The 15,556-nt window shown below is 47.9% G+C and overlaps 1 long non-coding RNA gene across 1 annotated transcript in view; it reads right to left on the bottom strand.

Moving 5' to 3' along the window:
• LOC137839857 (uncharacterized) overlaps positions 1-9,107 on the bottom strand; it is a 31,705-nt gene extending 22,598 nt beyond the window's left edge. The window contains exon 1 of the long non-coding RNA XR_011086251.1: positions 8,898-9,107. This is a non-coding gene — a long non-coding RNA (uncharacterized lncRNA). The remainder of the gene's footprint in view (positions 1-8,897) is intronic.
• Between the last annotated feature and the right edge of the window lie 6,449 nt (positions 9,108-15,556).

Raw genomic sequence — 15,556 nt, 5'->3', positions numbered from 1 at the left:
AAGAGTAGACTGAATAGGAAGCCCTTGTGCTCTAGTCAAAACATATCAGGGGATGTTTTACGACCTTGTGTAGGATGAGACAAGGTAGGTTATTTATTACCGGTTGCATTCCAACATAATCATACGATAAGGATAATTTGAAAAACCCTAACATACTCCATCGTAACACTGATCACAGACTACAAAGACATGACACTCCCCATCTGGCATTTTGCCACAACCTTAAAGGTCCATCATACAGTTCTTACTGTTTCTCATCAGGGGCAAGAAGGAGATGGGACGCTGGTACAGTTTTGTCCCGCCTGTCTTGGAGACCTTGACCTCAACTTTACATACCATGCCATCGTTGCTGGGGAAGACCTGAGTAATCAGTCCCAGAGGCCACTCGTTTCTCACGACCTGATTGTCTTTGAGAAGGACAAACGTTTGGGCTAGATGTTGGACTTGGCGCCACTGGGACTTGTGGAGGTCTTTGATCCAGTCACCGACTGGGGTTGAAGGTACATTCACCTTCTGGGTGAGAAGGGTTGTGTCGCTGTATAAGGTAGTCTCGTCTAGTTGCATGTCGATCTCTGAGGACATGAGTTCCGCAAGTTCCACTACAAGAACCGCTGCGCAGAGCTCGAGTCTTGCCACTGTGTGCTCGGGGATGGGGGCCAGCTTAGCCTTACCCATAACGAAGCCCACGTGGATGGTGTCCTCTGCATCTGTTAGCCTAAGATAGGCTACATCACTGATTGCTTTAGTTGAGGCGTCGCAAAAGACGCATAACTCTCTGCGTGACATTACTGAGAGAGAGATCTCTCCGTAGGTCCGAGGTATCTGGAGGGTGCCAAGGTCGTCTAAAGAAGACCGTCATGTGATCCACATCTCTTCCATCTCTTGTAGGAGAGGCGAGTCCCAGTCACTATGATCCTTTGTTAGTTTACTGAGAATGTCTTTGCCTTGGATGGTGACTGGGGCGATGAATCCGAGAGGATCGTAAATGCTGTTCATGCTAGATAGGATGCCTCGGCGGGTGAAGGGTTTCTCTTCGTTGCCTAACTTGAAGGTGAAGGTGTCGGACATTAGGTCACAGTTGAGACCCAAGCTGTGCTGCATGGGAAGTGCATCGGAACCGAGATCGAGGTCTTTGAAGTCTGTAGCGTGGTCTCAGGCTGGGAAGGCCTCCATTACTTCTCTATAGTTTGAGGCGATTTTATGCAGTCGCAAGTTTGATTCTGAGAGAGTGTCTTGCGGTCTCTTGAGCAGGTCCACTGCTGCTTCCACTGTAGGGAACGACTTCAAGCCATCATCCACATAAAAGTCCCGTTTGACAAACTGTTTGACGTCAGGGTCCCCATTCTCTCTGCTCTGCCGGAAGCAGTAGATGGCTACCGCAGGGGAGGGACTACTCCTGAATACGTGGACCCTCATGCAGTACTCGATAATGTTTTTGTATGGGTTGTTGTCCCGGAACCACAGGAACCTCAGGAAGTTGCGGTCCTCTTCCTTGACGAGGCAACAGTGGAACATTTGTTCGATGTCCGCTGTCACTGCCACAGCCTTCTTTCGGAACATGAGCAGGGTATTGTTAAGGTCAGGCCCGGTCAGCAGAACATTATTCAGTGAAACTCCTCCATGCTGGGCGCTTGAGTCGAACACCACACGGATGTTGCCGGGCTTCTTTGGATGATAAACTCCGAAGGTTGGCATGTACCAACACTCTTCGTTCTCTTTCAGAGGAGGGGCCACTTCTATGTGTTTGTTCCGAAAGACCTTCTCCATGAAGGTGAGGAAATGCTGTTTCATCGCTGGTTCCCTTTCAAGACTCCGTCTCAGTAATGAAAGTTGATTTGTGGCCTGGACTTTGTTGTCAGAGAGGCAACGCCTTGGTGACTTAAATGGAAGCGGGGCCACCCAGCTAATATCTTTTTCTTTCTTTAGGTTCCTTTCCATGATGTTCAGGAACAAGAGGTCGTCAATGGAGGGAGCCACCTTATTATCATCCTTTGTTTGTTGAAACACTGTAGAACCCAGCTGGTCGGTTTCTCTGTTGCCGGCAAGTTTCTCTGTCGACTGTGGCTTAGGATGATTGGTGCCTTGGAATTGACTGTACCTCTCTTTCACCTGAAAGACGTTCGGGCAGGGTTCGAAGATGGAGGGGCGTTTCTGCTCTGTAGTCCTTGTTAGGGTTTTTCAAATTATCCTTATCGTATGATTATGTTGGAATGCAACCGGTAATAAATAACCTACCTTGTCTCATCCTACACAAGGTCGTAAAACATCCCCTGATATGTTTTGACTAGAGCACAAGGGCTTCCTATTCAGTCTACTCTTACCCCCACTCTTTCTCTTAATAAATATGCCTTTGCAGTTGGGAGAGGCTCCAGATTTCATTCCTGTAGCGAGTGATCTCTCCACCTGCAGGTGTCTAAAAGAACTTGCTTGTCTTCCGTGTGGTTCTTGCAAAATAAGTTGGAGTGAGCAAATCTCTAACAGTCCTGGTATACAGGGCCACTGTTTATGGTGTCAGGCTTGTGAAACCCTCCCAAACACACATTTCCGACGATCACCCATCCAAAGTCGAGTTTCTGGGCGAATGGAGCATCTCTTGGACCGTTCACCTGCTTGCGAACTTTTTGGGCCGTGATGATGTCTCGCCTAAGGAGAAGCATTATGGGAGTGCTCTGTTCAAGTTCTGGGATGAAATGAGCGATTGATTTCAGGTTGGATGCAGCATTCGGAGTTGGTATCTCGGATCTGTTGTTTGGGATGTCGTTACATTCTACAAGACTTGGTAGGAGAAGCCTAACTTTGCCGTCCATGGATTCAATTTGGTAGCCCAGAGCTCTTCTCCCCATGGTTTCTGTCACTCCAGAGCATGTGCGGAGAGAGTATGGAGAAGGGGGTCCTTGGACATTGACACCTTTTTCAATAAGGTGCCCCCGGCTTCCCGGTAACGGGTTTGTCTTAGCCGGGTTCAGAGATTCGTCCGTAATCTAACCACCCGAGTTAAATTAACTCCACCGGAATCAATCTAATTTCTGTACGACGCCAATCCCTCTCAAGTCACCTGAAGCTCGAGCCGAGTAACTCAATTCGAGGCAAGACTTCGAAGTGACCGCATCGTATTGATGGCTCCCCGCTACTGTTTGAAGTTTTTATTATGTTACGGATATTTTTAGATGTCTTTGTTAAGACCTCAGGGATTCGTTTGTATAGCGCACCCTAGCACTAGTTTTGCCGAAGTAAATGTTGATATGGGTCCGTTCCACTTGGTCGCTCAAGCAGCGAGCCGACCAAATTGTTTATCCGAAAGAGAATTGAATTAATAAAAGTGTGACCATAATAGCATTTAAGAAGAAAGTTAATGCACTTTACATTATTAATTTTAACTTCTTATACGTAGATCCAGCACTTAACTGTCGGAGTGCTTCAACCCACTCGATCGCTTTAAAAAGATTAATAACTCTCTCAAAACGAACCAAAATGTCCTACTCTAATTAGATTTGCCCTGTAATTAATTTGGAAGAAAAGTCTATTTTTCGATCGTGTCTTATTTAACTTTTGACGCGGCCCGACAAAGTTAGAAACCCGTCGGACAAAAAATACTTTTATCCGTCACCAACTCAAATAATCTGATTTAACCACCGTCGTTATTTTATTTAGAGGAAGTAAATTTTCAAACGAATTAACATTTAACGAAATTCATTCTTCCTTTAAATAATTACGAAGGCTATCCAATTCTTTAACATGTACGGAGTGACTTTTTACGCGACCCGTCAAAAAGGGAAACGGGCCTGCGCCCTCCAAAGAATTAAATTACTTTAAATTCTACACCAAACAATAATCCGATCCAAACACTTCCGTTAATTTATTCAGACGAAGCAAACTTTCAAACGGACTGAAATTCACTCGTATCTCAAATAACTACGAAGGTTATTTAATTCTCTAAAATTGTCTGATGTTACTTTTATTTATTACGGTCCTAAGTTATACCATAATAACCACCCGCTCATTAATCAAATTTGTCAAATCAACCCCAAACAATCGATTGCAGATTCCGTACAGATCAGCGCACAACGAAGTAGATGAATATACAAAACACTTTTATTGAAGAAACATGAAATAGAATTACAAATCTCAATTACTCCAGAAACCGAACAATTTCACTCACTGATACCCGTGCTAATAAAATCATTCAATTCCAGAACAATTCGATTGCAAAACACAGTTCATGAAAGAGGGAAAAGGTAGATACCAGTTGGGTGCTATTTTTGGTGGAAGCAAAGTCGAGTGATCAGTTCGATCTTACTTCTAAAATCCAAATTAGAGAAACAGGTTGGCCTCGAGGGGACCGACAACCCGATGGCTATTCCCCCCCCCCCGCGTAGATACAGAAAGTCGTTCCACTCACCTAGTTCCTCATGCAAAGTTGTCCAGTCCAATTCTTTTGAGTAAATCCAAGTTAATCCAAGTAACCGATCCTGCGTCTCACACAAAGATCCCGGGACTTTGGAAAAAATCTTGAAACTCCTTCGGGCTTCTTCACGTATGAGCGCTCTTTGGGGGAAAAAGCCCCATAGCTGCCCCTGCAGGACTTTTTATAGACTTCTCTGTCCCCCCCCCTTTCTTTCTTCTATACCCTCCCTATAGGGTAAGATTGCCCAGTTTTCCCACGCCCCTATAGAATAAAATTGGTCAGTTTTCCCACGCCTCCTATAGGGTAAGATTGCCCAGTTCTCCCACGCTCGGACACCTGTTCCCTTCAGCAGCTGTTTCCGCCCACGCATTACTTTCCACCAAGTGTACAGCTAGCCCCTGGTAAAACCTTTCACTTCCTCTTTTCTTCACTTCCTGTTTCATGAGGATAACTCTTCAAAGTTACACTTCAATTAACTCTGAAATAAAAATCCAAACCTTTGATCTATTTCTTTAAACAATTTATATCACGCCACTACTCTCACAGTGGCGGGCCCCTTGATTGAATTGACTAACAATATTGCTTTAAGCTGTTACAGAATACATTTTAGCCAAGCAAAGAAATCAAAAAGTAAAAATCACATTTGTACTTCTCCAAACAATTTATGTCACGCCATTATTCTCACAGTGGCGGGCCCCTTGATCAAATTGACTAACAATATTGCTTTAAGCTGTTGCAGAACACATTTTAGCCAAGCAAAGAAATCAAAAAGTAAAAATCACATTTGTACTTCTCCAAACAATTTATGTCACGCCACTATTCTCACAGTGACGGGCCCCTTGATCGAATTGACTAACAATATTGCTTTAAGCTGTTATAGAATACATTTTAGCCAAGCAAAGAAATCAAAAAAGTAAAAACCACATTTGTACTTCCATGCGTGACTCTCAATCCAACACCGTGTTCCTGTTTTATTTCTATTTTTACTAGCTTAGCTTTCTTTGGCCCCTTTTTTGTCTCATGTTTCGGTCTGGCGCCATCTTTTGGACATATTTGGAATTTCGACTCTACCAATTTATTCCTGTGAACAATCCATATTTACCCTTTACACCATCTCTTCTCCCCATGTTACATGACAAGGTGTCGAAGAACTCGGAACGAGCCAAGGATCTGTTGCTGTGTTCATCGATGATTGCGTAGACCTTTGTCGCTTTCCTATGATGGTTGACAGGGTAGATCCTGACAAGGCATATTTTAGAGCATGATCTGTTGCTCTGATCGCCACCGCAGACATCGGTGCTTTGCTTGTGACCTCTGAAGGAGCTGTAGGGGCTAGCTCCCCGCCATGCTCTGTAGTGGGAGCTGGCTCCTTGGTCTGCGATACTGGTCCAGGGTGAAGTGCAGAGTTATCGTTCTCACTCCCGCATTCAGTACATGTGGTTGTATACTTGCAGTCCTGGGCCATGTGCTTAGTAGATGTGAGACATTTAAAGCAGATTCTGTGCTCTTTCAGGAACGCTCTCCTCTCTTCTATGGGTTTTTCCCGGAAAGCCCGACATTTCCTTAATAGGTGAGGCTTTTTGTGAATAGGGCACTGGCGATCGGGGCTCTCGGCTCCAGCGCTGCGCTCCGCAGCACCGACGTCCGTCTTGTGGACTGAGATCTCCCTTTGTCTGCGCATTTTCGTGTTCTTGCTTGGTTCAGGAATGTCCGTTTGGCTAATGGCCGAGAAGCTTGGGTCATTCATGATTTTAGCCTGATGGAAGATGAAGTCCACGAAAATTCCGAAGGGGGGGAATGAAACTCCATAACATTGTTTGTAGCTGAATCCGATAGTCTGCCACTCCTCTTGCAGGCTAAAGTGCAGCCTGTAAACCAGGGGACTTATTCCTCTGGGTGTGTCTCGGGACTGAAGGCCTGGAAGGGTTCCGTCTGCCTTGGCTGCTCTTAATTCCCTGATACGCTTTGCATGCTCTCCCGACTCTTTCTTGAGCCACTTGACCAGTAGATCCATCTCCTCGCTGGGAGTGAGATTGAGTCCTCTCACTGCGTTTTGAAAGGACAGTCACCAAGCTCTGTAGCTTGCAGGCTTGTCGTTGAATTGAGTCATACCTGGAGTGACCAGCTCTTGAAATATCTGACAATGTCATTGATACCTGATTGGTCGTGCTGGTTGCTTTGGGGTGTGTAGTTGGACACGGTAGGACATGATGGACCCCGGTATCTGGGTGTAGCTGTATATGTGCCCTGATGACCCTGTGTATCTCTTGGTATAAGAGATGTGATAGGGCAGGGGTGGGCAAACTTTTTGACTTGCGGGCCGAATTGGGTTCTAAATTTTGACCGGGGGGCCGAACCAGGAGCAGTTGGATGTAGTGTTTGTGTGAAGTAATATAAACGAGGTTTTGGCCTTTAGTAGGTAGTAAAGCGTGGATATTCAAAAAAAGTTTTTTGAAAACAAATGCATTTATTAACAGCATTAAAAAAAAATCCCTAAAAAACTGCTATCAGTGATTCCCATAAAATACGACACTGTTATTATGAATAACAGTCTCCATCACTTCAGTGTCTGCAGGTCAGATTAATGAAAGATGTTTATCTTATGAGATCACATCAAACAGCAAACATTCTGACCAAATATATCATCTTGAAGAATCGGTGAAAGCATACATCCAAATAAAGTAATCAAAACGGCAACACGGTGAGGGGTATCTGAAAATTAGAGCAGAGTTTTAACTCACAAACACCTAATAACAGAGGTGAGGAAACGGGAAACACTTCCTTAAAGTAAGCCTTAAGAACTTTACAGGTTAAGATTAGTCACAAACAGGTGGTGCACCAATGTCCTTGAGCATCCTGCATTGTTTGAAAATGAGAATGGTCGCTAGTTTCAATCCCTGCTATTTGTACAGATCATATTAAAAATGCATTTTTTTTACAACAAACTTGAAAGCCTCCCTTTCATTTTCAGTGGTCTCCCTTTTTTTGCTAGTGTGCCATAGTCTGGAGTAAAATTTGTTGTGGCAATTCTTAGGAGAGATCCGAGGTGTTGGTCCGTTTACCTAGATCTGTAACGGGTTGATGTTGATGTTTATGTGGCTGAACGTCACGTCGCGTACGTCGAGCCAAATTCAAAAAGTCAAAGTCAAAGTCAAAGTCTCCTTTATTGTCAATTCCTCCGCATGTCAAGACACACAAAGAGACCGAAATTACGTTTCTCACTATCCCAGGGTGACAAGACAGAGTTCACAACGCACATACAAGTAAACAACACAGGAAACATAACATAAGAAGTCAACATCAATGAACAATAAGCGTGATAGCACGCTAGCCGCTCCCGATGCACAGCAGAGTCCGGTAAGATGACAGTCAACCAGGCCACTGTGAACACGAGCACACAGCAGGCACGCACTGTCCGGTTCGTGGATCCTATCAGGCGAACGCAACCCATCTTGTCGTCCCGCGAACGAACGTACGCCAGGAGAATGGAAGGCACGGATGGGCGAGCTGGGTTGGCCGCAAGCCTGGCCCGACGTCTCCGCGCTGGCCCCTCTTCCGCTGCCTCGCAGACCCGCTGCCGACGCATCCCAACAATGCTCCAGGACGGAGCAGTCCGAGCTCAGGACGCAGTCCAACCGGGGGAGGAAGAGCAGGCCAGTCCGGCGTCGCTCCATGACGAAGCAGTCCGAGCGCTAACACCAGCAGCAAATCTCTCCACACCAAAGTCCAGAACGCCATAAAACCCACTTCCGCCGATGTTGAGCAGAACATGCCCGCCGCACTAGTAGCACGACGTATCACACGAGACGAATACACACAAAACTGCCAGACAAACACTCAGTAAACACTCACAAAACACCGAACGGGACAGAGAGTGGCCGCTGCGTGTGCACGCGCCGCCATCTTGAACCATCTCATCTCAATTGGCCACTCTTTTGAAACACTCGGCACTCAGTGTCCACCTTGCTTTTCCTTGGGCGACTCATTTTAATGGAAGGATTCCAGGGGAAGGTTTGTGGGTGGCTTTAGCGTAAAACTGTATCCGAAAGCTCGGCGCGCAAATTACAAGAATGCTGTCGTCACAGCCCACCCTCTAAATTCGGCACTGAGACAAATAGAGCGCGAGTGCGCCATTTCCGTACTACTGAGTACGTACACGCACTTGTGAGTGTGCACCGAGCTTTCTGACACGGCTTCCGGTAGTAAATGCGCAGGCGAGTGGTTCCCCATCTACTGGGGAAACGCAGTCATTGCAGGCAAAATGACCGAGAAAAAAAAAAAAAAAAGTTTAACAATACAATTTATTTAGGGTTGGGGGGCCGGATTAAACGGTCCCGTGGGCCGGATGTGGCCCGCGGGCCGTAGTTTGCCCATACCTGTGATAGGGGCATGTTGTTGTGGCCAATGAGTAGTCTGTTCGCCGGTGTATAAGTGAGGTTGGCATCGGCTAGACCATTCTCTGATATGGGCCGTGGAGCTGTAATAGACTTACCTGTCACAGTATCTGCACGTAGATATGAATCGTCACCTTGCGGGGGAAGATAAGATGCTGATCTACGTGTAGCCATCTTGCCTTGTTGTGAGAGTGTAGATGTGGTGCCATTGTTGGCTCTGTGAATCGCTGTCCAGGCAGCGTTCGCTTTCAACACCATATTAACATGCGCTTACTTCCTGATTCTAGTCACGTGACCTACTCTATCGTAACACTGATCATAGACTACAAAGACATGACAGGTGTAGAATAACAATCCTGCATTCCTGTTATAGGGTGACAATGACTGTACGACAACGCCAACCTCGGTTATATGTGACATGTGTGAAGGCCATCGCCTTCACACAATAATAATAATAATAATAATAATAATAATAATAATAATAATAATAATAATAATAATAATAAAAGTGAATGGTGTAGAATAACATATGAGTGAAAACCATTGCCTTCACACAATAATGAGGATTGGTGTAGAATAACATATGTGTGAAGGCCATCGAAGGGGCTCACAACCCCCTTATGATGAATAAAATAAATGGATTGCGTTTTCCCTCGCCCTGACGCGGGTCACTGGGGCCCCCCTCTGGAGCCAGGCCTGGAGGCGTGACTCGAAGGCGAGCGTCTGGTGGAAGGGCCTTCGCCCATTGGGCCCGGCCGGGCACAGCCCGAAAAGGAAACGTGGGTCCCCCTTCCCATGGGCTCACCACCTGTGGGTGGGGCCAAAGGGGTCGGGTACAGTGTAAGCTGGGCGGCGGCCAAAGGCATGGACCTTGGCGGTCTGATCCCCAGCTACAGAAGCTGGCTCTTGGGATATGGAATGTCACCTCTCTGGCTGGAAAGGAGCCCGAGCTGGTGTGAGAGGCAGAAAAGTTCAGACTAGACATAGTCATACTTGCCTCCACGCACATTTTGGGTTCCGGTACAAGCCCTCTCGAGAGGGGCTGGACTCTCTTCCACTCTGGAGTTGCCCACGGTGAGAGCCGTCGAGCAGGTGTGGGTATACTTATTGCCCCCCCCAGCTGGGCGCCTGTACATTGGGGTTCACCCCGGTGAACGAGAGGGTAGCCTCCCTCCGCCTTCGGGTGGGGGGATGGGTCCGGACTGTTGTTTGTGTGTATGCACCAAATGGCAGCTCAGAGTACCCACCCTTTTTGGAGTCCCCGGAGGAAGTGCTGGAGAGCACTCTTTCTGGGGACTCCATTGTTCTACTGAGTGACTTCAATGCTCATGTGGGCAATGACAGTGAGACCTGGAAGGGCATGATTGGGAGGAACAGCCCCCCCGATTTGAACCCGAGCTGTGTTCTATTATTGGACTTCTGTGCTCGACACGGATTTTCTATAATGAACACCATAATCAAAAATAAGGGTGTCCATGTGTGCACTTGGCACCAGGACACCCTAGGCCACAGTTCGACGATCGACTCTGTAGTTGTGTCATCGGATTTGCGGCCGTATGTTTTGGACACTCGGGTGAAGAGAGGGGCGGAGCTGTCAACTGATCACCACCTGGTGGTGGGTTGGCTCCGATGGTGGGGGAAGATGCCGGTCCGACCTGGCAGACCCAAATACTCTGTGAGGGTCTGCTGGGAACGTCTGGCAGAATCTCCTGTCAGGAAGCGCTTCAACTCCCACCTCCGGCAGAGGTTTTCCCACGTCCCGGGGGAGGCGGGGGACATTGAGTCTGAGTGGACCATGTTCCGCGCCTCCATTGTTGAGGCGGCCGACTGGAGCTGTGGCCGTAAGGTCGTTGCTGCATGTCGTGGCGGCAATCCCCGAACCCGCTGGTGGACACCGGCGGTAAGGGATGCCCTCAAGCTGAAGAAGGAGTCCTATCGGGCCGTTTTGGCCTGTGAGACTCCGGAGGCAGCCGACAGGTACCGGATGGCCAAGCGGAACGTGGCTTCGGCGGTTGCTGAGGCAAAAACCCGGGCGTGGTAGGAGTTTGGTGAGGCCATGGAGAATGACTTCCGGACGGCTTTGAGGAAATTCTGGTCCACCATCCGGCGTCTCAGGAGGGGGAAGCAGTGCAACGTTAACACTGTTTACAGTGGGGATGGCGTGCTGCTGACCTCCTCAATTCCACCTACACGCCTTCCATTGTGGAAGCAGGGCCTGGGGACTCCGAGGCGGACTCTCCAATCTCTGGGGTCGAAGTCACTGAGGTAGTTAAAAAACTCCTCGGTGGCAAGGCCCCGGGGGTGGATGAGATGTGCCTGGAGTTCAAGATTCAAGATTCAAGAGTTTTTTATTCGCCATGTTTGAGCGTGCCAAACAAGGAATTTGACTTCGGTAAATCACAGCCTCTGTTCAACATTTAGTTGACTAACAACAACACTCAGGACATGTGAAGAACGAAAGATATTCTCAAACACCCCCTGATCTTAAACTCCCAAGAGGGCAAGGAAAAACTCAAAACTCCAGCTAGGGGAAATGAGAAACCTTGAGAAGAGACCACAGATGGGAGGGTCCCTCTTCTAGGATGACCAGGCTGCAATGGATGCAGAGAGGACACATAGTACAAACAGTGTAGACAAAAAAGGTGTGGCAAGCGGGATGTTATTGCACAGTAATGACTCTGAGACTCTAAGAGTGGTGTGAGTTCATCAGAGCGACAGCCTGGGGGAAGAAGCTGTCTCTGTGTCTGCTGGTTTTAGTGTACAGAGCTCTATAACGGCGTCCGGAGGGGAGTAGTTCAAACAGGCTGCAACCTGGGTGCGAAGGGTCTGTTGAGATGTTACTTGCACGTTTCCTGGTCCTGGACAGGTACAAGTCTTGGATAGATGGGAGGTTGATTCCAATTATCTTTTCTGCAGTCCTTATTGTCCGTTGCAGTCTGTGCTTGTCTTGTTTGGAGGCCGATCCAAACCAGACAGTGATGGAGGTGCAGAGGACAGACTGGATGATGGCAGTGTAGAAGGTCTTCAGCAGCTCCCGTGGCAGGTTGAACTTCTTGAGCTGTCTCAGGAAGTACAGCCTCTGCTGGGCCTTCTTGCGGACAGAGTCTATGTGGCCGGTCCATTTCAGGTCCCGAGAGATTGTGGTTCCCAGGAACTTGAAGGTGTCTGATGAGAGAATAGTATTACTGCGGATAGTGAGTTCTTAAGGGCTCTGGATGTTGTGGGGCTGTCATTGCTTACACGCCTCTACAATATCGCGTGGACATCGGGGACAGTACCTCTGGATTGGCAGACTGGGGTGTTGGTTCCCCTCTTTAAGAAGGGGGACCGGAGGATAGGTTCCAATTACAGGGGAATCACACTCCTCAGCCTCCCTGGTAAGGTCTATTCAGGGGTGCTGGAGAGGAGGGTCCATCGGGAGGTCGAACCTCGGATTCAGGAGGAGCAGTGTGGCTTTTGTCCCGGCCGTGGAACAGTGGACCAGCTCTACACCCTCAGCAGGATCCTCAAGGGTGCATGGGAGTTCGCCCAACCAGTCCACATGTGTTTCGTGGACTTGGAGAAGGCGTTCGACCGTGTCCCTCGGGACGTTCTTCGGAGGGTGCTTCGGGAGTACGGGGTGCCGAGCCAACTGATAAGGGCGGTTCGGTCCCTGTATCACCGATGCAAGAGTTTGGTCCGCATTTCCGGCAGTAAGTCGGATTCGTTCCCAGTGAGTGGCCTTTGTCACCGATTCTGTTCATAATTTTTATGGACAGAATTTCTAGGCGCAGCCGAGGCGTTGAGGGGGTCCGGTTTGGGGACCTCAGAATTCTCTGCTTTTTGCAGACGACGTGGTGCTGTTGGCTTCTTCAGGCCGTGATCTCCAGCTCTCACTGGAGCGGTTCTCAGCCGAGTGTGAAGCGGTCGGGATGAGGTCAGCACCTCCAAATCCGAGTCCATGGTCCTCGATCTGAAAAGGGTGGAATGCCCTCTCCAGATCGGGGATGAGATCCTGCCCCAAGTGGAGGAGTTTAAGTATCTTGGGGTCTTGTTCACGAGTGAGGGGAGGATGGAGCGCGAGATTGAAGGACGGATCGGTGCAGCATCGGCAGTAATGCGGACTCTGTACCGGTCCGTCGTGGCAAAGAGAGAGCTGAGCCAAAAGGCAAAGCTCTCAATTTACCGGTCGATTTACGCTCCTACCCTCACCTATGGTCACGAGCTATGGGTCGTGACCGAAACAACGAGATCCCGGATACAAGCGGCCAAAATGAGTTTTCTCCGCAGGATGTCCGGGCTCTCCCTTAGAGATAGGGTGAGAAGCTCGGTCATCCGGGAGACACTCGGAGTAGAGTCGCTACTCCTCCACGTTGAGAGGAGCAAGATGAGGTGGCTCGGGCATCTCATCAGGATGCCTCCTAGATGCCTCCCTGGGGAGGTGTTCCGGGCATGTCCCACCGGTAGGAGACCCCGGGGACGACGCAGGACGCGCTGGAGAGACTATATCTCTCAGCTGGCCTGGGAACGCTTTGGGATCCCCCGGGATGAGCTGGATGAAGTGGCTGAGGAGAGGGAAGTCTGGGAGTCCCTCCTGAAGCTGCTGCCCCCGCGACCCCGGATAAGCGGAAGAAGATGGATGGATGGATGGATGGATGGATGGATGGATGGATGGATGGATGGATGGATGGATGGATGGATGGATGGATGGATGGATGGATGGATGGATGGATGGATGGATGGATGGATGGATGGATGGATGGATGGATGGATGGATGGATGGATGGATGGATGGATGGATGGATGGATGGATGGATGGATGGATGGATGGATGGATGGATGGATGGATGGATGGATGGATTTGGATTAAAAATCTGACATAATGCAACCTGGCCTGTTTACTGCAGTCACAAACACCAATATCATCCTTGTTATTAATGCAACAATAACAATAATAAAACAAACTTAATACACCTAAGAAAAAGTCATTCAACTTTCATAAAGTTGTTCATTTGTATTTAGTTTATTATTATTTTAATCTTTAACTTTTCTGGTAGTGTAAATGACAACAGATTCTCATTTGCAATATTAACCTGTCTGCAGAAAGCAAAATATATAATTATATATTTACAAGTTCATTTACAGTACTAATGGTTTGAGGAATGTCAGTGCGAATGGGCTATTTTCATCTAACCAAATATTGCCCACGTTGCAAAAAGTTTGGACACCCGTGGTGTAGAGAGTCTTAGCGTTTTGTTTTATAAGGTTGTGGAAACAGATACGAGTGGACCATTTTAGATAACTAACTAAGCAAATCATTTGGAAAGTTTCAACAACTGAATGTGGAAACTTTCCACGAGTCAAGGAAAGGTGGAAGGTTTTAACAAAGTTAATTATTCTAGTCTACATCCCAACATAGTCATACAATCAAAGTAATTTGTCAACCCTAACACATAGTCATGGGTTTTCATTTGTTATGGTTAGTATATGTGGTCTATATTTACTTACTTTTATGTATTACGTACTTTTATTTTGAAGGATGGTACACAGGAAGTATTGTTTTTACTATATCTGTTTGACAAATGTGCTCAATAAAAAAAAACTGTTGTTACCAATGTGTTGATTGGCACTGGCAAACCAAAATGAGTTGTGATGGTCATCATTTTGTTCTTTGTCCACAGTATTACTCATTTTATTGAAATAACTCTGCTAACGTTTTCGACCGCAGTGGGGGATGCCTTGGTGGCTACAGTTGGCCACCCAGGTATGAGGAACAAGCAAATTTTGGGTCACCCTTTCCAGACCCTTCTCCAATTTCGGGTGAGCAATGCAAATCCTAAATAGGGCTGCTCAGTCCAGCAGGTGCTGAAGCAAGATCTTGTTCCTGAATCCCAATCTTCCAACGATCATCACACCCGCTCCGCCCCTGTGAAGGACTCAAGCTTGGAACTTCCAGTCACATCCTTGATCTGCCCCCTTCGCTTTATCCTGTCACCAGAGGACTTTACAAAAGAAGCTGAAGCTTGCGCAAAGAGTGGATTTCTGTGAGGAATGGGGCGCGCATTTCCTTCCCCCACAATCCACATAAAGCCACACTCACCATATTCCAGTGGCACGTGAAGCTCAGGTGAGTGCAGTTGCAGGGGACTGCCAGGAATCCAGTCTATCGGAAATCTGCCCATATGTGTATCCCCGGAGCACTGCATCGCTCTTAGTCTGGCCTCAATCCTTCGACCTGTTCCGCTACTCCTGGCAGTGTTACCCAAACCAAACAGGTCGAAGGGTAGAGGCCAGACTTAGAGCGATCCACTGCTCCGGGGGTACACATATGGGCAGATTTCCGTTAGACTGGATCTCTGGCAGCCTGCAACTGTACTAACCTGAAGGTGTATCCCATTATCCCCGGAGGGATACAGTGACCCAGCGGATCTTATTGAGTGGAGAACTACACATTCCTGGGTGTTCGCCTTAACAATAAACTGGACTGAACTGATCACACCCACGCCCTGTACAAAAAGGGCCAGAGTCACCTCCACCTGCTGAGGAGACTGAGGTCCTTCGGTGTCTTCAGGGCTGGGCAAAATACGGCCCGCGGGCCACATCCGGCCCTTTGTGCGTCCCTGTCCGGCCCGCATGAGGCCAATCGTAAATTATATTTGATTACAAATTAATTAAGAGCAAGCTCTGTCCTGGGCTGTCCCCTGGACTCCATTGAGGTTGTGGGTGAGAGGAGGACGTTGATTAAGCTTAAATCCTTCGTGGACAACACCTCTCACCC

The sequence above is a fragment of the Syngnathus scovelli genome, unplaced genomic scaffold, assembly GCF_024217435.2.
Source record: "Syngnathus scovelli strain Florida unplaced genomic scaffold, RoL_Ssco_1.2 HiC_scaffold_23, whole genome shotgun sequence".
NCBI classification, from domain to species: Eukaryota; Metazoa; Chordata; class Actinopteri; order Syngnathiformes; family Syngnathidae; genus Syngnathus; species Syngnathus scovelli.
The sequence above is the reverse complement of the archived record's forward strand: the minus strand, read 5'-3'. Positions and strand labels throughout refer to the sequence as shown.